The sequence below is a fragment of the Kogia breviceps genome, chromosome 1, assembly GCF_026419965.1.
Source record: "Kogia breviceps isolate mKogBre1 chromosome 1, mKogBre1 haplotype 1, whole genome shotgun sequence".
In the NCBI taxonomy this organism is placed as follows: domain Eukaryota; kingdom Metazoa; phylum Chordata; class Mammalia; order Artiodactyla; family Physeteridae; genus Kogia; species Kogia breviceps.
This window is the reverse complement of record NC_081310.1, coordinates 183,838,709-183,861,854: the sequence shown is the minus strand read 5'-3', so window position 1 is coordinate 183,861,854 and position 23,146 is coordinate 183,838,709. Positions and strand designations below refer to the sequence as shown.

Genomic DNA, 23,146 nt, shown 5'->3' with positions numbered 1-23,146 from the left:
TACTCTTCTTTGCCTTCAGGGGTGTGTGTGTGTTTTAATGTGATTATGTTTGAAATTGATTTTAAGTCTTGAGTGGGTTCATAGAGGCTCAGTTACTTGTAAATAACATGTAAATGAAGAAACAGAATAATTGAGTGAGTAATTTGCCCAAGGTCACACAGCTGGAATCAGATTCCAACTCAGTTTCCTGACTCCAGTGTTCTTTCCCAAAACACTGCAAGGTTTGCTGAGGTTCTAGGAACTTGCCTTGGGTGCCAAGATAAGACACTGTCCTCTGTTTTGAAATTCCCCATTTTTTTTCAGTGATTCCATCTACAGATGGATGGCTGGTCTACATAACTTGTGAAGTAAACCAGAATATGTCAAAATATCCCTTTTTAATGTAAGAATTATTTTGAGCTGAAGGCAATTAAGAAATAGCAAATGCAGGAAAAGCTCTCTATACCTTCCCCATTTCTGCTTAAATGGAGGATATAAATTTTCCTTTACTATAAGACTCTGGACTCTTATCAGCCCAGAGACAAACGTTACTGCAAACAAACAAACAAAGTTACTCCATTAATTACAAAATTACTCCATTAATTTCCCCCCATGTATTTACTTTCACATAGTTTGTTGCCCTTTGAAGCCTGAAACTTCTTTCTTTTGACCTGCCATTGCTCTACAAATTTATTGTTCTTTGTTGAAGATGCTACATAAACTACATAAGCCTGAGTTCTAAGTTACCTCCTTAAATTACTCATCTCTGAGTTTCTCTCATGTTTATATGAAATATACATGTTGACAAAATTCTGTTGGTTTTCTCTTGTTAAGCTGTCTTTTGTTACAGAGCCCCAATTAAGATCGGTAGAGGAAATATTTTTCCTCCCCTACACCTGACCTCTGAAATTCACACATGGTGTTTGAATCACAGAAGACAAAACAATATCTGCCTGTAGAAGTCTGTTTAAGAAACTCACATCCCTGAGTCCCAGTTTACAGCTCTGTCCACATGTTGAGCTTCCCCTACATATGGTGTAGGTTTTCTTATTCTCACTGTGTGATGAATATGCTACCTGAACAGAGGGACAGAACGTGAAGGAAGGCCTAGGGCTTCAGAACTGGAAGTGGCGTCCAAGATAACTTAGCCTGATTCCCTCATTTTAGAATGAGGGAAGATCTGAAGCCCAGAGGTGGGAAGTGCCACCCACCTCCACCCCTACTCTCAGGTCCTCCCCCAGTTATGCCACCAGCATTTACTTATTTTTAAGCTCCTCTGTGAACTTTTTCAGTCTGTCCCAGTGTGCTCATTACGTACCCTGCCCCATAAAATTGTCCATTTGCTTCTTTATGCCTTTCCTATCTCTGCTCAGATTGCTATCAGTGGTCTGTTTGCATGGCTGTCATGGTTAGGCCTGGAGCTTTCTCAGGGCAGGGACAACAATATCTAGCTCAATTTTTAAATCCTAATGCCTAGCACAGTGCCTGGTATATAGCCAAGTACTCAATGAATTTCCTTTTATTATAAATGTAATGCACATTTATAAACTCTCAGACATGTGGAAAGTATGCTTCACTCTCCCACAGCTCCTCTCTCCAGCCATCATTCAGTCTCTTGTGATCTTCCAGACATTTTCTCTGCATATAGAGAGCATACACAGGTTTACCCATCTTTAAAAACATAACCCTCTTGCTATAGAAATGATTGTTGTTTATTTCTTTTTCCCAGTACAAATTTAGACAAAGCGATTTTGTCCAAATTCATTTATCTATTTCTGTGTAATTAACCATTCTCAAGCTCAGTGACTTATAACAACAATCATATTATTTGCTCAGGTTTCTGTGGGTCAGCTATTTGGGCTGCGCTGGGCGGCATTTCTGCTGGTCTTGGCTGGGACTGCTCATACAACTGCAGTCAACTTTTGCATTGGTTGGGGCCTCAGCAAGGGTGATTCTCTGCTCTTGGGTCCTCTGTGAGCCTTTATGGGATTCTACTATCATTTCTATTCTTGAGAATGGGCCCGGGATTGAAGATAGCAGGGAGCAGGGTCCCTACTCAGTGACACACTAACACTTAAGCTTCCCTGCTCTCCTCCCCAACTCACCTCTCTCCTCTCAATCCTGCACCTGGAAAAACTGCTTTTACTTTCTTGCACGTTCTTCTGAATTTTTTTTTTTTTTTTTTTTTTTTTGCGGTACGCGGGCCTCTCACTGCTGTGGCCTCTCCCGTTGCGGAGCACAGGCTCCGGACGTGCAGGCTCAGCAGCCATGGCTCACGGGCCCAGCCGCTCCGCGGCATGTGGGATCCTCCCGGACCGGGGCACGAACCCATGTCCCCTGCATCGGCAGGCAGACTCTCAACCACTGCGCCACCAGGGAAGCCCTTCTGAATTTATTGAGACATAAATATTGTGCTTTGAATCTTTCATGACTTAGGTTTTAAAATTCAACAGCCTTTTCCCCTCCCAACCCCCACCCTCTTTTTTTCAAATATGACCTTGGCCATAAATTTCAAAGGTCTATTTTGAAACTAAAAAAACTGTGTTCCCTGGGAGAGGTGACAATAGGGAAGAAGGAATGTGGCCATGCCAGGCCCAGCTATGGGGCCTTGGACAGGTGTGGGCAGTGGCTCCTCTACACAGGGTGAGGCAGTAGCTGGAACTCTTGCTGGTGGCTCATGGTTACGCTGGGGAAGGAAAATGCTCCTGGTGTAAAAGCTGAGAGAGTTGTAGCACCAGAAACCCAAGCAAAGAGAAAGTTGAGTCCTTCCCCTGCCAGCAGCTGTTAAGCAGGCTGCAGAGTCAGATGTATAAGTGGCATTTGGGGTGATGCTGTTGGCAGCTTGTGGACAAGAATTGAGGTGGGTGGCAGGCAGGCAGGTAGCAACAGCAAGGTCAGGAGCCCAAGGGTGGGGATCTGGGTGACGGGTAAGGAGAAATACAAGAACTCTTGGCACACGATGACTCCATCCAAACCCCTACACTAAGAGATGCAACCAACCCTAGCATGGCTTCTAGCAGCCTAAGGCTGTGTCCCTGAGACCTCAGAGCCCGCTTTTGAGTTCCTTCCTGTCTGGAAAAGCTCAGGGCTGACAAAAGAATTTACTGTTTGTTAGCGCCTGACCTAGGTCTCTGACCTCCCTTTCCTAGAGCGTTTACTGACAAAGGCTTCTTCTCCTGTCCTTTTGAGATGTATATGTAACTCCTACAACTCAGGAGTGTCTTTTCCAAGGACCTGAGAGTCATCCATCCATTTGAAAGGCACTCATCCGGAAGGATAGAACCTCCAGTCTCCCAGTCTCTCCCCTCCCTACTCCCTCATTCTCCCTTTAAAATGCCCTGGTCACCTCTGCACAAAGTGTGCGGAACTCAGCAATATCCCTACTGTCGGTAGTTACTGAATAAAATCTGGTTTTGCTGGTTTAACTTATGTCCAGCTTTGTTTATCTTTGACAGTTGCTAAGAAATTGGCAATGGCCTGGGAAACTCAAAGCTACAGACAGATGAGGGGCGAGTCAGAGGTGTGCTGGTGTCCAGGCCAATGTGACCAGGACCGATGGACCAGTGCCTCAGACAGCACTGGTTTGGGTGGCATTTGAGGACACAGTGGGGGCTGCAGACCGGGGGGCTTTGGTTCAAGAGGGGCAACAAGATGTGCAGTCCGGAGTGGTTGGCTGTCGGCAGAGAACATGGGAGACACCACCTCCTGGCAGCCCTCAAAGAGATACAAGAGGGGGCCGGGAACCCCAGAAAGGAGGCAGCAGGCATCCTCCTCCTTCACACGTGTCAGTGTTGGACCACAGTCTCTCTGTTGATGGGACCACATTTGTGCAAACGAACCTTAGAAGGAAACTCCTGTGTGTTATTGTGGCAATTCTTGGAGATTCCTGTTCACCCATGAATCTCTTTATTGGGGACCATTTCTGGAGGTCATGGTCACTGACCTCTTGACTGAAAGGAATTTTTTCCTTTTTCCCAGCAGGAGGGAAAAGTTCCTCCTGAGGGGGAAAAAATGGTGAAAAGAAAATTCTAGTAAATGGAAAATGATGTGGAAGGGCTTTCTTGTATGTGATAGTGAATGGGCTCTCAGGATGAGGTCAGACTTTTGGGAAATTAAGGAAGCCCCATGGAGGGGGTCGGGGGTGAAAGAGAGCTGGAAACAGGGCAGAAAGCCGAGAACCCAGGACCTGAAGGCTCCCTGCCTGCCCCATGGGTGACCAAGGGTGATAACTTCAAACCTGAATTTTGAGTGATATTCAATTTTTATATGTGGACTTAATATTTGCCATAGTATTTGCAGTTAATTATGTTTCCTTCTATATTTTTGTGTTAAGATGAATCACTGTTGTTCCAGATTTTTTTTTTTTTTTTGCGGTATGCGGGCCTCTCACTGTTGTGGCCTCTCCCGTTGTGGAGCACAGGCTCCGGATGCGCAGGCCCAGCGGCCATGGCTCACGGGCTCAGTTGCTCCGCGGCATGTGGGATCTTCCCGGACCGGGGCACGAACCCGTGTCTCCTGCATCGGCAGGCGGATTCTCAACCACTGCGCCACCAGGGAAGCCCAGATATTTTTTTGAGCTAAGTGGAGGGGGCCACATGTGAAGTGAGGCCTGCGGAGGGGGTGGGAGTGGGTCTGGAGAAAAATGATTTTGCTTCCTTTTTTGGATTTGTATGTATACTTGGATAACTGCCTGTTTGATTAGGACTCATTTGGTTTGGTTTATGGGTCTGCCTTGCTTCCCTGCCTACCACCCCCCCCAGTGTCTTAGAACAAATCTTCACCTTTCTCCAGGGCAGGTGCCTGTATGTTGCAGGAAAATGGGGCACGAGAGGATGGTCATGTCCCATGTCTCAAGCAAGTGACCGATAGGGATGGGATAGGCTGCCAAGTGAGGGTCCTTGGCTTTGCACAAGTAAGAATTCAAGACCGAGCCATAGTAAAGTGAAAGCAAGTTTATTTAGAGAGGTACACATTCCATAGACAGAATGCGGTCCTTCTGAGAAGGGAGACCGGTCCCAGGGCATAGGGTCGTTTTGAAAAGTGATACCGCCCCGAAATATGGGGTTGTTAGTTTTTATGGGCTGGGTAATTTCATAGGCTAACGAGTGGGAGGATTATTCCAACTATTTTGGGGAAGGGGCGGGAATTTCCAGAATTTGGGCCACCGCCCACTTTTGTCCTTTTAGGTCAGCCTCGGAACTGTCATGGCACCTGTGCGTGTGTCACTTAGCTTATGCTAATGTATTACAATGAGCGTATAATGAGGCTCAAGGTCTACTGGAAGTCGAATCTTCCACCATCTTGGGCTTAGTAGGTTCTAACCAGTTTTTGTCAAATCCCTCCTTCCTGTCTCATGTGGGGTGATGTTGGCCATACAAAAGCCCTAAAAGGGTTAGGATGCAAACAGAAACATGATTTACTCGTCCCTCTTCTCCAGTACTCAAGGCTGGGGAATCAATTTAGGGAGACTGCCGCCTCTCAAGGTTTCTTCTCTCTAGGCAGTTGAGGGGAAACCGAGAGCAGTGGAGCTGCTTGGTGGGGGGAGGCAGTCACCAGGAGCCATTCTCTGTCACCTGGGGTTAACTGGGGTAGGAGGTGCTTCCAGCCCTGGGGCTCAACCCCTTCCCTCTCCTTAAGTTCATAAGGGCTGATGTCAATTTGGGCTTAAACTTTAAGTCTTTGCACTTCTTACTTCCAGACAAATTAGTTGATCAATAGCTGATTTGATCCTGATCATTTTAGCCACAGATTGAAACTTCTTCCATTTCATCAGTCTCACTTATCTTTTTTTTCTTTTCTGCTTAGTTTGGATTGAATAGACACAGCTCTTTTCCTTTATTGCATGCTTTATTTTTTTTAATTTTTTTTATTTTTGCGGTATGCGGGCCTCTCACTGTTGTGGCCTCTCCCATTGCGGAGCACAGGCTCCGGACGCGCAGGCCTAGCGGCCATGGCTCACGGGCTTAGTTGCTCCGCGGCATGTGGGATCTTCCCGGACCAGGGCACGAACCCGTGTCTCCTGCATCGGCAGGTGGATTCTCAACCACTGCGCCACCAGGGAAGTCCGCATGCTTTATTTTTGTGTGCTTTAAAACTGCTCTCACGGTGACAATTCCTTCCAGATGCACCTGTAACTTTCCATTCCTTATTTTCTCACCACTTTCAAAGAAAATGTTATTTCTACATTTGTTACTTTTGTAATTTTGCCTCTTATTAGTGCTTTCAAGATTCTCAGGGTGTTATGCTTATTGGTTATTATGGGGTTGATAATGTGCGAACAATTACTTGGGCACAAGGATGTCAACACAGTTGAGTAATGGACTGTATTGTTCACCATGGCAGGTCTAAAATGACCTTTCACTATAGTCGGTGCCATCTGTTGGTGGAGGGAAGTGTTGACATTCTTTTTTCTGGAGTTTTTCTTTTTGTGAATCTATAGACATTGAAATTTAAGTGGAAAAGCTTCTTTATACAGATTCTTCTGTGGCTTTAAAAGTACTTCATTATAGGGGGGTGGAGGAGGGATGGATTGGGAGTTTGGGACTAGCAGATGAAAACCATTATATATAGAACAGATAAATAACAAGGTCCTACTGTATAGCATATGGAATTATATTCAATATCCTGTGATACCATAATGGAAAAGAATATGAAAATGAATGTATATATATGTATAACTGAATCACTTTGCTGTACAGCAGAAATTAACAACATTGTAAATCAATTCTACTTCAATAAAATAAAATTTTAAAATAATTCGTTATATACAATAGTTGTGTTTCCTTGTCAGTGCACGTAGATCTACTTCATTCTCTTTGTTCTGTGTAGTATTCCACAGTATAGGTACACTATAACTTATTAAAAAATTCCCCTGTGGATGGACATTTAGGTTGTTCCTAGATTTTTTTTTTTACTACAGATAATCTTGTAAAATACATTTCTTTAGGTTTAAATGTACTTTTCTTTGATTTTCATTGAAGCTGAGCATCTTTTTATGTGTGTATTGGCCATGTCAATAAGTAGACTTCTACTCCATGATTTTTAAGTGCTACACAATATTACATGATATGGCTTTATCACTACTTACCGTAGCCCTTGATGTTGGACATTGTGTTGTTTCTTTACTAATCAAATGTTTTTTATATCTCCTGAACTGTGTCCTTCAGCAGAGGTAGGGGTGGGGGACTTGTGTAGCTGACCAGCTGTCTGAAAAATGTCTTGCAATTAATGAACTGGCTTATGTCATCCACTTGGTTAGGTGGTTTCAGATATTTATATTTTATTGTGGAGACAGAGAAGCGTAATTTTTGAACTGTTTGTTCAAACACTGAGTGCCAGCCAAATTCCACACTCTTCTCTACTATTCTAAAGAATACTGATCAAATTATATCAGAACTATTTGTTTCCTTTTTTGATTGATGTATATATTTGGTTAAGTGCCTTTTTGATTAGGACTTGCTTTAATTTGTCCATAGGAAGATTTAAGGCATCACTATTTGTCATATAAGAGGAAACACAGGACAAACTTTTTAGTATTTTAAAAGGTTTTTAAGGGCACTTGTCCAGTTTGTGGAGCTGACTAGAATAACCTTCAAAGATTTTACAGCAGCTTGAATTTTGTTTATAATTGGACTGTTCTGATGTGTTTCTCTTGATTGATGAGGCTGCATCATATTTGATAGATTTGAGCACATACTTCTCTTTGAGCAGTCAGCTGATGATTATAGACTATTTGATTTCTTACCATGCTTCCCTAAGGAAAGATGCTTGCCTCCCTCTCTTCCTCTCTTTTTCTTTTATCTGTTGAAGGATAACACACAGATTACAAAGTTCATAGCCAGGCTAATCCTAAATGCTTGATGGATTTTCACATATGTACATATCCACGTGACCACCACCCAGATCAAGGTGGAGAATGCTTTCAGCAACCCAGCTAGCTTCCTCAAAACTTCCCAATCCATATCACTCCGCCACTGGAGGTAACCACAGTTCTGACTTCTATTATCATCAGTTTTGCCTGTTCTTGCATATACAGTATGTGCTCTTGTGTGTGGCTCCTTTTGCACAATATTTTTGTTTTTGAGATTCATCGAAGTTACTGAGTGTGTTACGGATCCAAACTTGAGTCTGCTTGCCCGCGTGTAGTAAAGCCAATCTACTGACACCGGTTGTGGTGAAGGAATATGTACCATTTATTGCAGCACATCAAGCAAGGAGTCCAGGCGGCTAATGCTCAAAAGGCCCAAACTCCTTGATGGCTTTCAGGGAAAGGTTTTTAAAGACAGGGTAAGGGAGGGCGGTTATGGAGTGCATGATTAGCTTGTGGACATACTTTTGGTTGGTTGGTAGTGAGGTAATTGGGAGTCAACATCATCAGCCTTCTGGTTCCAACTGGTCTGGGGTCTACATGCTTGTGGGCAGCATACAGTTAACTTCTTCCATCTGGTGGGGGTTTCAGTATCTGCAAAACAGCTCAATGTATATAGCTCAGAATATTATCTATAGCACTTGAGGAGGAACTAAACATCCCTGACTCCATTTAATGGCTAAACTATTATTATTTTGTCTTGCTTGACTGTTTCCCTTTGCTTCTGCATTTTCTCACTTCTCTGATTAAATTTATTCTTTGGAATTTGGGGAAGGCCTAGGAGGCTAAAGTTTTTCTGCAAACAAGAGGAAGGTGGAGGACATAGGGATGTCTGTCCCAGGAAGGCCCCATAGGGTACTTCATGGACAAGTGTACAGAGGGCTGTTTTGTTGTCATTGCTGTTGAGTAGCAGCCCATTATATGCCTCTGCCACAGTTTATTTACCCATTCATCTGTTGACTAATTTGAATTTTTCCCAGTCATTGGCTATTACAAGTCAAGCTACTAGGAACATTCTGTACATGTCTTTTTGTGCAACCATTTCTCTTGGGTATATACTTAGGATTGGTATTGCTGAATGAGAAGGTAGCCATATATTTAGCTTTAGAAAAATCTGCTCAACAGATTTCCGAAGAGGTTGCACCATCTTATATTCCTACCAGCAAGAGATGAGCATTCCGGTTGCTCTAAGCCCTTGTGAACACGTCAGTCTTTTTAATTCAGCCATTCTGATGGGAGTGTTGTGATGTCTCCTCATGGTTTTAATTTGTATTTCAAGGCTACTTGGTTCTGTGGGTCACTCTACCCAGGCTTTTACTTTTTATCTGAAAAGCCCTTATATTTTACATAGTGGAATATGCCAATGTTTAAAATCATTTCTGAAAGCTCAAAGGTGCAGCATTACTCTTATTATTATTATTTTTTTGCTGCACCACACGGATCGTGGGATCTTAGTTCCCTGACCAGGGATTGAACCCAGGCCCTCGGCAGTGAGAGCACAGAATCCTAACCACTGGACCACTAAGGAATTCCCCCTAAAATGGTTTCTGAGATGACTGGACAGCTCTCACGAATTTGCTTATTCCCAGCCTTGGCATCAATAGTCTCATAAGCTGAAGAATGCCTGTGTGTGTGTGTGTGTGTGTGTGTGTGTGTGTGTGTGTGTGTGTGTGTGTAACTGTTAAGTCTCTGTTTCAGAGAAGAAGCTTTCTTTAGAATGTTCTTGGAATATGGAGTCATGCCAGATGATTCCACCTGTGATAAATCCCTCAGATCAGGTATCTTTTCAGGTTTAGGAAAGGGCTTTGTCCCTGAGATTCAGTTTAAAGCATCTGTTTACATAGGATTGGGAAAGGAAATGTGAGAAATAGGAGCAGTTCTGTCTCAGATATAAATCTGGGTAAGAAAGGCCTGAAGCAGTGAATTTTGCTGGTCCTGGACAATTACTGGCAGTGCAGTGACTGCCTGGAAGACATCTTGGATAGGACCATTGTTAGATTAGTGGTACATCTCATCACTCTAAGTTATAACTCAAAAATCACCTTCTCAATGAGGCCCGCCCTGATTGCCCTATTTAAAATGGAACACTCTCCTGATCCTCTTTACCTTGCTCTTTTCTTTCCCCCAAAGCCCTTATCATCTTCTAACCTAAATTATCTTTTTATTATTGTGCCAGTTAGAAGCTATTTTAGCTCCAACTCACCTTCCTATATATATTCTTTGCAATGCTGGTGCTGGGACTCTACAAACTACATTTCTGCTTTGCCAGCTGTTCCCTGTTAGACTCTGCATAGACAGTGCCTGAGGGAGATTGCAGGGATGGAGGAGGAGGAAGGGACTTGCTCCTCCCAGTTTGCTTCCTGTTCTGGTGAACATCTCTCCAGCTACAGATCTTTACCCCAGCAGTGGCAGTTCCTTCCTGTAGCAGCAGCTGAATCCACTTTGCAGTGTTTTTCACACCTGCAGAAGCAGCTTCACTGTACGCCCCTCAGAGGTACTGGCACCAGCTGAGCAGTACCCCTCTCTGTTCCCCCCACCCCTCCCTCCATCCCCACTATAATGGCAGCTTCATAAGGGCGGGGATTTTGTCTGTTTTGCTCAGGGAGCCATTCCAAGTAATTAATACTGCACGCAGGCACTTTGTAAGTGCTCAATAATATTTGTGGGCTGAATGAGTGGGTGGGTGCATGGGTGGATGGTTGCTGGTTTATGACTTCATGTGAATAACTTGTTTGACTGAGTTTTCTATTTAAGTTTTTGTTTAATTCTGAGCCAAGATTAACTGTAAAGTGAGGTTTAAATAAATTAGAATGGAATGTCCTTTTTTGAGATAGATGCAGTCCTCAGAACTTGGGTGTTTTGACTTAAGGCTCATCTAGTGAAGTTTTGGGGACAGCCTTGGATTGGGAGATAGAAAAGCAGGATAAAGCTACTGATGACAGGGACAGCAGAATATTACTTTGGTCAGTGGTCAGCTCAGGAAATCAATGTATTTAACAAAATATGTTCTAGACCAACCAATAGCCTTGCATTCTTTGTTTTTAGAAACTAGAATTTTACAGTCAGGGCAAGATCACTGGTAAAAGCCTCTGAGTTATAGAGACAGGAGTAGAGAAAAATCGCTCCAGCAAGAAGCAACAAGACCAAGTAAGGTCATAGTGACAACTTGCCCAAATGGAATTAATGCAGTGGTTTTCCATTTGATCAAAGAACAAGTGAGTGATTAAGATCCAAAGGTGTCTTGAAGTGATCACTTCAGCAGCACATATAGTACTAAAACTGGAATGAAACGGAGAAGATTAGCATGGCCCCTGCACAAGGATGAGATGAAAATTCGTGAAGTGTTCCATATTTTTCAGCTCCCTCATTCAAACACAGCAGAAGACAGCCCTCTAAGACTCAGGAAGTGGGTTCTCACCAGATACCTCATCTGCAGGCATCTTGACTTTGGACTTCCCAGCCTCCAGATCTTTGGGAAATGAATGTTTGTTCTTTAAGCCCAGAACAAAACAAAACAAAAAAACCCCCACAAAAGTATCTTGGAGACACCAGTGACTCAGAAAGTCACTGTTCATTAAAATAACTTTTTTTTTAAACTAGTATTTTAGTTTATCAAGCCCCACTTAGATAGTGCTAAATTTTTAGTTTGACCTCGGAAAATTCTTTTAAAGATTTTATTGTCCATTTTTACAGAGCTGTGAACATTGTCACCGGCCTCCAGGACAGTTTAGACTGAAAATATATTACTTACCTGCAGCACGGGTCATGGAGTTGCTTCTTTAAGTTTTGGCTTCCTGTGAAGAAAATGGGATCATTGAGTAATTTTGGTCACTTTGTTAATGTGTGTGTCTGAAGCTTTAACTCATAGTGATATTACATAGAGAGGGGTTTGGTGCACTCATTTTATCAATATTACTAGTGCTGTTATATCTACTAAACGCTTTAAGAAAAGAGTCTGTTTCACTGGGTGTTTGCATGGGGTAGATATCTTCTTAGAGACTGACTTGTGAACCTACACTGAGAAACCCCGATGCTTCCCAGCAGTTTATGAGCTCAGTGGAACAAGGTAAGGTCTTTTCCAGCATGAATCTAAAGAAGTTTTCCTTTGTTGGTCTTGAAAGTGGATCCACCAACCCAGGTGCAAATTGATGGCAGAAACAAGAAAGTGTATGTGGAATTGTTTGTTTTTGCGGTGCTGTGAATGGTAAGATTTCACAAAACCCATAAGAGCTTGGCAGAACCTTGCAGCTTTACGAGTGCTTTTGAAGATCTTTTTCGGGCTTGTTTTCTTTCCTTCTCTTTTTTCAATAATAGGGGTAAATCAGGATTATTTTTTATGCATTTTCTCCTGACAAGACAGTAGGAGCTCAGATTAGTTTACCTGTTGGAATTTCTGCAATGTTTATTAGCCAGAGGGGAGCGATTCAGGCAGCTTAATGTTTGTAGTGGCACGTGTTTTAGCTAAATTTGTCTTTTATTGCTAGAAAAATAAGTTTCAATGCTTCTGAACTCTGGGAATCACTGAGACAATATAAACTGTCTTGAATTGGGAAGAATTTGGAGGTTTTTAAAAACGATCTTTCAAGTGAAATGGGCACCTCTGTTGTTTGACATGGAGAGGGTTGGTCTCCAGTGGGGATTAATATCACAAAGGAGGTTTTTAGCAACAGTGGCAGAAACAATATTTGTGCATAGGAAGGCCTTAATTCTTCCAGTAAAAAATCCCACAAAACACCTTAATTATGAAAGAGGACTGATAGAAATCAGCCTTGGGAAACAGAATGAACATCATTTGGAGGTGCAGGAGGGCTTACCTCATCATTCACCATCTTTATGGGCTGGCCTCATGGTGGACTAAGTTGGACTAAGTGAACTTCCTTGAACGTGTCATCCAGAAATCTACCTTATGCAGAAACAATATGACCTCTTTGTATATAAAACAAAAGTTAAAAAACTAAAAAAAAAAAACCCAACTGATGGGTTTGGCAGACAGGGTACTAAAAAGCTCCAGTCCAGTCTGATGTAAAACCTTCAGACTTTATCATCCAATTTAAAGTTTCCCTTTTCCCAGAGTGGGGAGGACACATGGTTGGCATCTTCTCTTTTTCTCCTTTCCCTCCCTCCCCACTCCCTGGGCCCTGTTTTGGGTCCCTCTAGGGCTGGGGCAGGGGGAGGGAAAGAGCGTTTTTGGTGGCTTCACTACTAATCTGACGTTGGTGCCAGATTACTACTGAAGTAGTGGAAAATCTAAGGATGACTGTCCTGTGAGGTGATTTTGTGTATTTTTTTTGTGATCCCCTCTCTGGGAACCCCCCTGCAGTTCCACAGAGTAGGGGATGCCTCCTCTGGTTGGCCACCCCATCTCAGTTCTGTGTTTGATGCTCTGAAATCCAGCCTGTTACAGGTGATGTCATCTGACTTCTGGCAGATGACATCTGACTCTCTGGGGCACATTTCTTTGTGGGTGTCTCATTCCTGGCAGTTCCCCTGGGGTCTGCCCATGGAAAGCATGCACCTTTACCTTGCTGTCCATCGAACTTCTCCCTGGAGATAGATATTTTACCAGTTTCTTTTCTAGCCTTCTAAGGATACGCTGGGTTATTTGTTTGTGGTGTCAGTTAACAATTTATTGTGTCTCAGCATTAAAGCCACTATTCATTGCCCTGCTTTTGATAGTTAAGATAGTTAAGACCCCTGTAAATATTTTCCCTTTGCCAGCGGGCATGATAATCAGCCTTGTCTGTAGAGCATGCCTGGGGGAAACTGCAGGGGGAAGGGGGCTCCTCTTCAGGATTTCCGTGTTCTTTTCTGGCTCCTGTGATGCCTAGTGGCTAGCAATGTTCCGTGACCAGTGGTATGTGGGACAAACAGCCGTGCTCATGCTAGTGAGTTGTAGAGTCAGCCCTGTGGGCAGCTTCCAGTGAGTTTCAGGGGCACCACGTGGGTGTCTTCTAAGTGAGTTCTGTTGGCACCCACTGGGTGGCTTCCCAGCTATTCTTCTCCATTAAGTAGTTTCCTAGTGAATTTTGTTCTCACCCAAGTGGGCAGTTTTCTGCTTGTCAGCCCTGGCCTACGGCATCTCAGCAAACCTCTCCACCATCTAGTGGAGCAACATCTTCTCTCATGAGGTCTGAATCTCCTCCAGATTTGTTCTTTCCTCGGGCGCTCTGCCTCAGTCCTATAGGTAAGGCCTGTTCCCTGTATCAGCTATTGCTTCATTCTTGGGCATTCTCTTTACACCTTAGTCATTAATTACTCTAAGAGTCCCGTATTATTAGATAACAATACTTTACATTAAGCTTTCCCCGTTCAAATGACTGTGTGGTTTCTGTCACCTGACGGGACCTTGACTCATACATCTGCCTTTTTCTTATTGATTCTTGGTAATTCTTTGTATATTCTGAATCTTAATTCTATGTTATGTATTTGTTACATATCTTTCCCCAGACTCTTACATATATAAAAAGTACACATATGGAGACTTCCCTGGCGGTCCGGGGGTAACACTCCGGGCTCCCAATGCGGTGGGTGGGGGAGGGGGGCGGGTTGGATCCCTGGTTGGGGAACTAGATCCTGCATGCATTCGACAACTAAGAGTCTGCATGCCACAACGAATGTACTATGGTAGCAAATCTCTCCTCTGTCCGGGGCTTTGTAGTTAATAGATAATGTTTAATGATCGTTAGGTCCAGGTGGCCTCTATGCTCTTAGTTCCCAGACAATGAGAAGACCTTGGCTGACTTACTCCCAGTGCGCAGGAGACTAGTTACTCATTCACAAATCTTGACTTAGGGAGCACTCTGTGTTTCCAAGCATGTACCCCCGTTCGCTAGGTTAACTATAACATCGTCCCAATGGCCCCTCTGTGCTGTAGAGCGCAGCCCTGAATGCTTCCAGATTGCCATCTGCCCGATCCCACTCTGTGAGCAAGTTACCCTGTAATAAACTGACCCATTGAGTGTATGGAGCTGCCTGCCTCGTTTTTCAGTCTCAAGATCCCCTCAGTTCAGTGGGCACTTTTCATTCTCTTTGTCCTCCAACAGTATGCATCCTCAAACGATGTAATTATGTTTATTTTTAGTTCTATATGAATACAGCCTTACCGGATGTGTTCTTTTTTTTTTCTGGCTGCCCCCCGCGAGGTTTACAGAATCTTAGTTCCCCAACCAGGGATTGGACTCGCGCACTTGGCAGTGAAAGTGCCAAGTCCTAACCACTGGACCGCCAGGGAATTCCCTGGATGTGTTCTTTTCTAACTTATGTTTGTGAGATTCACCCATGTCATTGTGTATAGTCCTAACTTACTGCTGTATAGCACTTCATTGTGTGAACGTATAACATCTAGTGTATCCATCTTACTGGTGATGGACAATGGAGTTGTTCAAAGTTTTTAGCTATAATGAACCATGTAGATATGACTTTTTAAAACATCTTTATCGGAGTATAACTGTTTTACAATGGTGTGTTAGTTTCTGCTTTACAACAAAGTGAATCAGTTATACATATACACATGTTCCCATATCTCTTCCCTCTTGCGTCTCCCTCCGTCTCCCCTCCCTATCCCACCCCTCTAGGTGGTCACAAAGCACCGAGCTGATCTCCCTGTGCCATGCGGCTGCTTCCCACTAGCTATCCACCCTACGTTTGGTAGTGTATATACGTCCATGCCACTCTCTCACTTCGTCACAGCTTACCCTTCCCCCCCCACCCACATCCTCAAGTCCATGCTCTAGTAGGTCTGTGTTTTCTTCCCGTCCTACCCCTAGTGTCTTCATGACATTTTTTTTTCTTAGATTCCATATATATATGTTAGCATACGGATAGACCTGGAGTCTGTCACACAGAGTGAAGTAAGTCAGAAGGAGAAAAACAGATATGAATATTTTTGAACAAGTCTGCTACACTGGGCTCCTTCAACTGCTGGAGAGCCCCTCCCTGGCTGTTGTCTCTGCCTGCAGCATCCTTCCCCCGGGGACATTCTCTACATGGCTGGCCCCTTCTCACATTGCAAGTCTCAGTTCAGATGTCAGCTTCTCAAAGAGACCTGCCTTGATAATACCCCCTAAAATAGCTCCATCTTCACCCTTAATCTCTATCACCTCACCCCATTTACATGCTGCTATCTGAAATTGTTAGTTTTTTTAATTGATTTTTTTATTGTGGTAAAAATATGCATAACGTAAAATTTACCATTTTAGCCACTTTTAAGTGTATGATGCAGTGCCATTGTACATTCACAGTGCTGTGTAACCGTCCCCACTATCTATTTCCAGAACTTTTCGTCATCCCACACAGAAACTCTACACCCATTAAATAATAACTCCCCCTTCCCTCCTCCTCTCAGCCCTGGGTAACCTCTATCCCAGCTTTTCTTTTCTGGCCGTGCCATGCGGCATGCAGGATCTTAGTTTCCTGACCAGGGATTGAACCCATGGGCCCTGCAGTGGAAGCACAGAGTCTTAACTACTGGGCCGCCAGGGAAGTCCATCTATCCCACTTTTTGTTTCTATGAATTTGCCTACTTCTAGGTTCCTCATATAAGTGGAATCATATAACATTTGTCCTTTTGTGTCTGGCTTTCAGGATACATTTAGGTTGCAGCATGTGTCAGAATTTCATTCTTTTTAAAGGATAAATAACATTCCATTGTACAGAGGTACTACATTTTGCTTATCCATTCATTGGTTGATGGACACTTCAGAATTGTTTCTACCATTTGGCTATTGTGAATAGTGCTGTTGTGAAGTGTACACGTTTCTGTTTGGGTCCTTGTTTTCTATTGTTTTGGGTATATATCTAGGAGTGGAATTGATATTGTTTTTTTGTTCATTTGTTTATTATCTCCCTTTCATTAGACTACAGACCCCAATGTCTAGAAGTGTCTGACTCACAATAGGAGCTCAAAACACATTTTTGAAAGGAACGAACTTCCCAGGTAAACTGAACAGGGCATTATAATAGTAACCTGCGTCATGGTTAAGAGGATTAAATGCCACATGTCCTAGCACGGGGTGCTAGCATTTGGTCACAGTTCAGTTTACATTAGCTCTAAATGAAGACTTCACTCAGCCCAAGTTCCTGAAGTTGATGACGGCTTCTATTTAACTCTCTGTTGCCAGCAAAGATTTTTTTTTTTTTTTGACATTCTCCAATTTGCCCAATGCCATGAGGGCACCAAATATCAAGATGCTCAAGGCCCTGCACCTGTTCTCAGGCAATTCGTAATCTAACTAAATTCAGAACATAGTCTTAAAAGCAGAAACTAGAGGAACTGCTCAGGAAGTGAATTCACTTGCGTTTTAATTTTAATCAAATTAGTTTCATAATTAACAATGTGACTTGGGGGGCCTATTCAACATGGGTGAAGACAGACTCAGAACAAAAAGTTGTCCACTGTTTGTATTCTGCAACCTCTGATGATCCTAGTAGGATCCCAAGTCCTGGGCTGGAAGGTGACACCCACCCTTCAGCTTTACACTTCGCTGATGCATATAGGGTGACAAGAAGTTGCTTAAACTTTTGCCAAACTACACTCTTATTTCACGCTCCTTGGAATTGTAATATGTGAATCTTTGGGGAAATCCTGGGTGGCAAGGGGAGGGGGGAATGGAGAGATGAAGGAAAAGGAAGCAGGGACTGTTAATAATAGACTTTAAAGAAGTTTCAAACCAACAAGTTATGATTAAGTGCCCACTGTGTGCTTGCTATACAGTGCAGTGAGACTGGGGCTGGGGGACAGAGAGGTGATAATTTACTGTTGTTCTATCCTCAAGGAGTTTATGACCAAGATGGGGCAGATAGAACTCCTGGCTGAGAAATTCCCACAAGACAAAGATGTTAGTAAGTGCCGAGAACTGAGAGATTTGCTGGTACAAACTTAGACTGTCAGGGTGGAAGGGCTCATTGAAATAATCTGATCTAGTCCCTCATTGTAGAGAGGGGAAACTGAGGCTCAGAGAGGGTGAGGGGTTTGCTTAAGACCACACAGCTAGATGATGTCAAAGCTAGGACTTGAACTCAGGTTTCCTGACTTCTCCACCAGTGTTTTCTCTATTGATCCACAGATGTCTCTGTTAATTGAACAGTCTAGCTTGGCTCTGTCTGACAGATAAAATTCTGTAACATGAACCATATATAGAATTAAAAAATTTCTAATAGTCACACTGAAAAAACAAAAAGAAACAGGTGAAATTAATTCTAATAACATTGTATTTAACTCAGTATATCTGGAATATTATGACTTCATCATGTAGTCAATATAAAAATTATGAATGAGCTAGTTCATATTTTTCTCATTGTACTAAGTCTTAGAAATTGGTGTATATTTTATACTTCAGCACATTTCAGTTTGGACCGGCCACATTTCAAGGGTTCACTGGTCACATGTGGCTGGTGGCTGCTGCATTGACCAGGGCCAGCTAGCTCTTTGAATTGAATGATTTATGTGCCAGATTTTCAGGGGAAATCTTGAAGAATGTGAAAGGTGTCATACAGACATCATGATTTACAGTCAAAAGAGTCTTAGAGTTGGCAGCCTGGGCTTTGAATCTTGGTTCACCCATTTACTAGCTGTGCAGTTTCTGGCAAATCAGCTAACCTCCTTGATCTTCCTTTGGTTTACATCTACCAAAGGGCAGCTGTAGAGATCAGTTGAGCAGAATATATAACATATATTTATGAATTATCTGTGAATATATATGCATATATATATGTACATGTATGTATGTATGAAAATGATTTGCTAGTATAGCATCTGGTACTCAAAGTATTATTCTTACTTCCTGAGAATACAAATGATCTGGAAATACTTTCATGTGCTGAGCACCAAGTGGGTGAGACAACTTTATTAAGTATGTTTAGTATCCTGTGAGATTGGTACAAAAGCAAGTGGGAAGCCACTAAAGATGTCACAGGACGGTAGAGCTGGGAAAGCCAGCTCATCTGGTCAAAGTCAGGAGGAGCAAATCTTGCTGAGCCGCCAGTCCCTTTGCCCATGGGGCCCGACCACAGCTGACAGCTGCTGGGGAGATCTGAGCTCTTTGGCCAGCAAGCTGCATGCTTTTGTAATCTGCTCTGTTAACATATTCACTTCAATTTCGGATTCAGAATTAAGGAGGCAAAGGCTCTGCTGGAAGCTGAATTGCCTCAAAACCCAGCTCCGACCAATCCTTTGAGAATGGAGAGGCTCACAGTCTCCTGGGTAGGTAGGCCCACTTGTTTTCATCTCTTGGCAGATGAAAAAACTGAATTCTGGAAAGGTGAAGCGATTGAACCAAGATAAGTGAGCTGAGATTTGAACCCACATAGCCTGCCCCTTGAGGCTGCTTTAGGGACTAGAGATTGTTATTGGAAAAATACCAAGTAAACGAAATGCTGTTAATTGCCTTCCCATCTTCAGAAAGCAATCTGGAATCTACCACTTGAAATGATTCTGTTTTTAGTTCTTCTAGTGGTCACCCTACACCTCTAAAGATAGATTTGTGTGGTTACTTCTCAATGCATTGATTTTAGACATTTCTACTGACTTCTCGCTGTGGGTTATACAACCTCCAACCTCTTCCTGTTCTCATTTTTTTTTTTAACATCTTTGTTGGAGTATAATTGCTTTACAATGTTGTGTTAGTTTCTGCTGTATAACAAAGTATGGATACGTTATGTGCATTTGAGCTTCATAAACATCTTTTCTTTTCCGTCAACGTTCCACAGTTATCTTTTTTTTTTTTTTTTCCGGTACGCGGGCCTCACTGTTGTGGCCTCTCCCGTTGCAGAGCACAGGCTCCGGATGCGCAGGCTCAGCGGCCGAGGCTCACGGGCCCAGCTGCTCCGCGACACGTGGGATCCTCCCTGATCAGGGCACGAACCCGTGTCCCCTGCATCGGCAGGCAGACTCTCAACCACTGCGCCACCAGGGAAGCCCCACAGTTATCTTTTGATCTCCAAGAAACAGAGTTTACTTATTTATCATTATGTAAATAGAGAGAAGTAATGTGCTAGGATGGCATTTTATTCTCTGCTCATTCAATGCCATTCAAGGAGAATGTCCCCAGAGTCAATTTCAAATGGATTCTTCTTTAATACACATCACTGATTGTTTAAAATCATGACTTATTTTTGGATTATGTCTTTCCCATACAATTCCTCCCCCTCCCCTGGCATTTCTGAGCCTGGAAGTTGGGAGAAGCTAATAAAAATTGCTAATCTTTTTTGAGCAACTGCCACATGCTGGGCACATTACAGAGTGCTTTACACTTAATAATTAATTTAATCCTTACAGCTACCCAAAGAGGAAAGTACAAGAGTATCCCCATTTTATGGATGAGGAAATTGAATCACAGAGAGGTTAGGTGGTGGAGCTGGGGTTTAATGCAGACTCTGCCTGGTGCCCATGTCCACAAGCTTAACTACTATACTCTTCTCAAAAGGGACATGAGTCATCTTCGCCACATTCCTAATCCATTCTAGCTCCCTAATCACTCTGTGTATTGCTCCCCTATTCTAACTTAGATCTGTTTCTTTACATTTTGACCACATCTTTCTTGTCCAACTATTAAAATTCATTTTAAGTGGGCATGTTTGAAGGGCCACTATTTTGCCTTCCACATCTGTGGAAGAGGTCCATGCAGGTCCTGGAAGTGAGTTGGGACCATTTGGCCAGAGAGTTCTGGGTGTTGGGTATTGCATGCATAGTTTGGAAAGGGGAGATGTCACAGACTGTGTTACCATGTCCCCTTGGTTCCAAAGACTCCTTGGCCCATGGAGAGGGCTGCAGCCAACAGAGGGTCACAGTGCCCACTAAAGCATGGGGGCCAGAGAAGAAGACCCTCTGGCCTGGGTCTAAGGCCAATACTGTTTTCTCCAAGTGGTTTTTGTTTTATTAAATTTAATTAATTAATTAATTAATTTTTGCGGTACGCGGGCCTCTCACTGTTGTGGCCTCTCCCGTTGCGAAGCACAGGCTCTGGACGCGCAGGCTCAGCGGCCATGGCTCACGGGCCCAGCCGCTCGGAGGCATGTGGGATACTCCCCGACCGGGGCACGAACCCGTGTCCCCTGCATCGGCAGGCAGACTCTCAACCACTGCGCCACCAGGGAAGCAGCCCTATTTATTTATTTTTATTTTTGGCTGTGTTGGGTCTTTGTTGCTGCGCTCGGGCTTTCCTTAGTTGTGGTGATTGGCGGCTACTCTTCATTGCGGTGCTTGGGCTTCTCATCGCAGTGGCTTCTCTTGTTGTGGCACACGGGCTTAGTTGCTCCATAGCACGTGGGATCTTCCTGGGCCAGTGATTGAACCCATTCCCCTGCATTGGCAGGCGGATTCTTAACCACTGCGCCACTAGGGAAGTCCCTCCAAGTGGCTTTTAACAGCTTTTGAAAGTAAACTCATCCTCAGAGCTCAGTGATTTGCTACCACTGAGATGATTCAAAAAAATGTAACTTGAGTTCTGACTGTCCGGTTACGGGCGACCACTTAAGGGTCAAACCTGCCGGACAGTCTCTGGAGTGCCAAGGCAAAGGGTGCCCAGCCCTATCCAAAATCTGATCAGAGGCAGATGCCAGAAATCGCTGAGGCATTTCCCAGGAGGAAGGGATGCTCTGAGCAGCACATCCTCTTGACCATGGGGACTCCTCACCTAGAAGGGGCTACGGAGTAGTGAAGCCAGGAGAGTAAGTCACAATGAGTTCCACTTACAGTGTGCCCAAGTAAGCTCCAACTAGACTGATCCTCCTGCAGACTGCAGCTATTAACCTCTGGACAAAATATTTAAAAAAATTTTTTTAAATAAAATATAAACTAAAAATCTTACCTGAAGCACTGGAGAATAAACAAAGGCAGACAGATTCCAGAGAGGCGTCAACAGCTGGAGGAAAGGAATGGCACAGGATGAGTTTCTCAGTTTTTAAATGCCTTTCAGTATACTGCAGTCAGCACCATTTGAGGTGTTCAGCAGAACACCTGCAGTATTTCTGGCCTGAAAACTCAGAGGACAGAGTTGAGGGCAATCATAGCCACTGGAAAGTGAGGTGGAAATCCTGGAAAGGTGAGAGTCAGAGGGAAGACTTCTTTATAAACTCTGTACAGATCTCTGGCCAACCTCTAAGTTACACATACATAGGACAGACTACAAGCAGATCAGCTAAGGATAAAAGAAGTGAACTGACATTTGAGCAGCTTGCCGAAAGACTGTGTTTGTATATTTAGTCCAACCAAGTAAATTACCTAACAAAATGAACACAAAAATCAACACTCTGTAGTGGAAATATAATGTAATCCAGGGTCTTCATAACATAATATTCAAAATGAAATCCAAAGTTATTTGACATACAAAGAAAAGGAAGATGTGATCCTTTTTCAAGAGAAAAGATAGTCAAAAGAGACTGACCCTGAGGTGACTGGTTAATGATTCTAAAGTAGCTATTATAGCTGTGCTTTTTGCTGTAAAGGAAAGTATGCTCATAATGAAGGAAAAAATAGGAAAAGCTTGATAGAGAGATAGAAACTATAAAAAAAAGAACCAAATGGAAATTCCAAAACTGTAAAATTCAGTATCTGAAATTTAAAAAGGCATTGGGTAGGCTTAAGTCTCAAAGGATCATAAAGTGAGGGTGTTAGGTAACATTGATGAGTGAATTACAAAAGCAAAATAAACAGGATCTTGGAAGCAGGAAAACAGAATAAGGAGAGGCTAGTTCGGAAGAGACAGGGTCCATATCTGTGGTAGATTTTAAAACATTCAAAAAATTTTTTTTCTCTCTTCTGTTTAAAATATAATGCAAGTTTATAGAGATTTTGAAAATGCGGATGAGAAAATAAACATCAATTATAATCCCACCACTAGAGAAGTCACTGTCAATATTTTGATGTTTACCTTCTAGTCTTCTAAAATATATACAATTTTAATTTTCATTAAATAAGCTTACACTTTATATACTGTTTGAAATCTGCCTTTTGATTTTTTAAAAAATTAATTTAATTTAATTTATTTATTTTTGGCTGTTTGAGTCTTCATTGCTGCCCACAGGCTTTCTCTAGTTGAGGCGAGCAGGGGCTCTCTTTGTTGCGGTTCTTGGGCTTCTCATTGCGGTGGCTTCTCTTGTTGTAGAGCACAGGCTCTAGGCACGTGGGCTTCAGTAGTTGTGACACATGGGCTTCAGTAGTTGTGGCTCGTGGGCTCTAGAGTGCAGGCTCAGTAGTTGTGGCGCACAGGCTTCGTTGCTCTGCGGCATGTGGGATCTTCCCAGACCACGGCTCGAACCCACGTCCCCTGCATTTGCAGGCGGATTCTTAACTACTGCGCCACC

The 23,146-nt window shown here is 43.1% G+C and overlaps 1 non-coding gene across 1 annotated transcript; it reads left to right on the top strand.

The window, feature by feature from the left end:
* The first annotated feature begins 11,092 nt into the window (after nucleotides 1-11,092).
* LOC131746733 (U6 spliceosomal RNA) lies at nucleotides 11,093-11,202 on the top strand. Its single transcript, XR_009332637.1, has one exon. It is a non-coding gene; the product is annotated as a U6 spliceosomal RNA (small nuclear RNA).
* The last annotated feature ends 11,944 nt before the right edge of the window (nucleotides 11,203-23,146 follow it).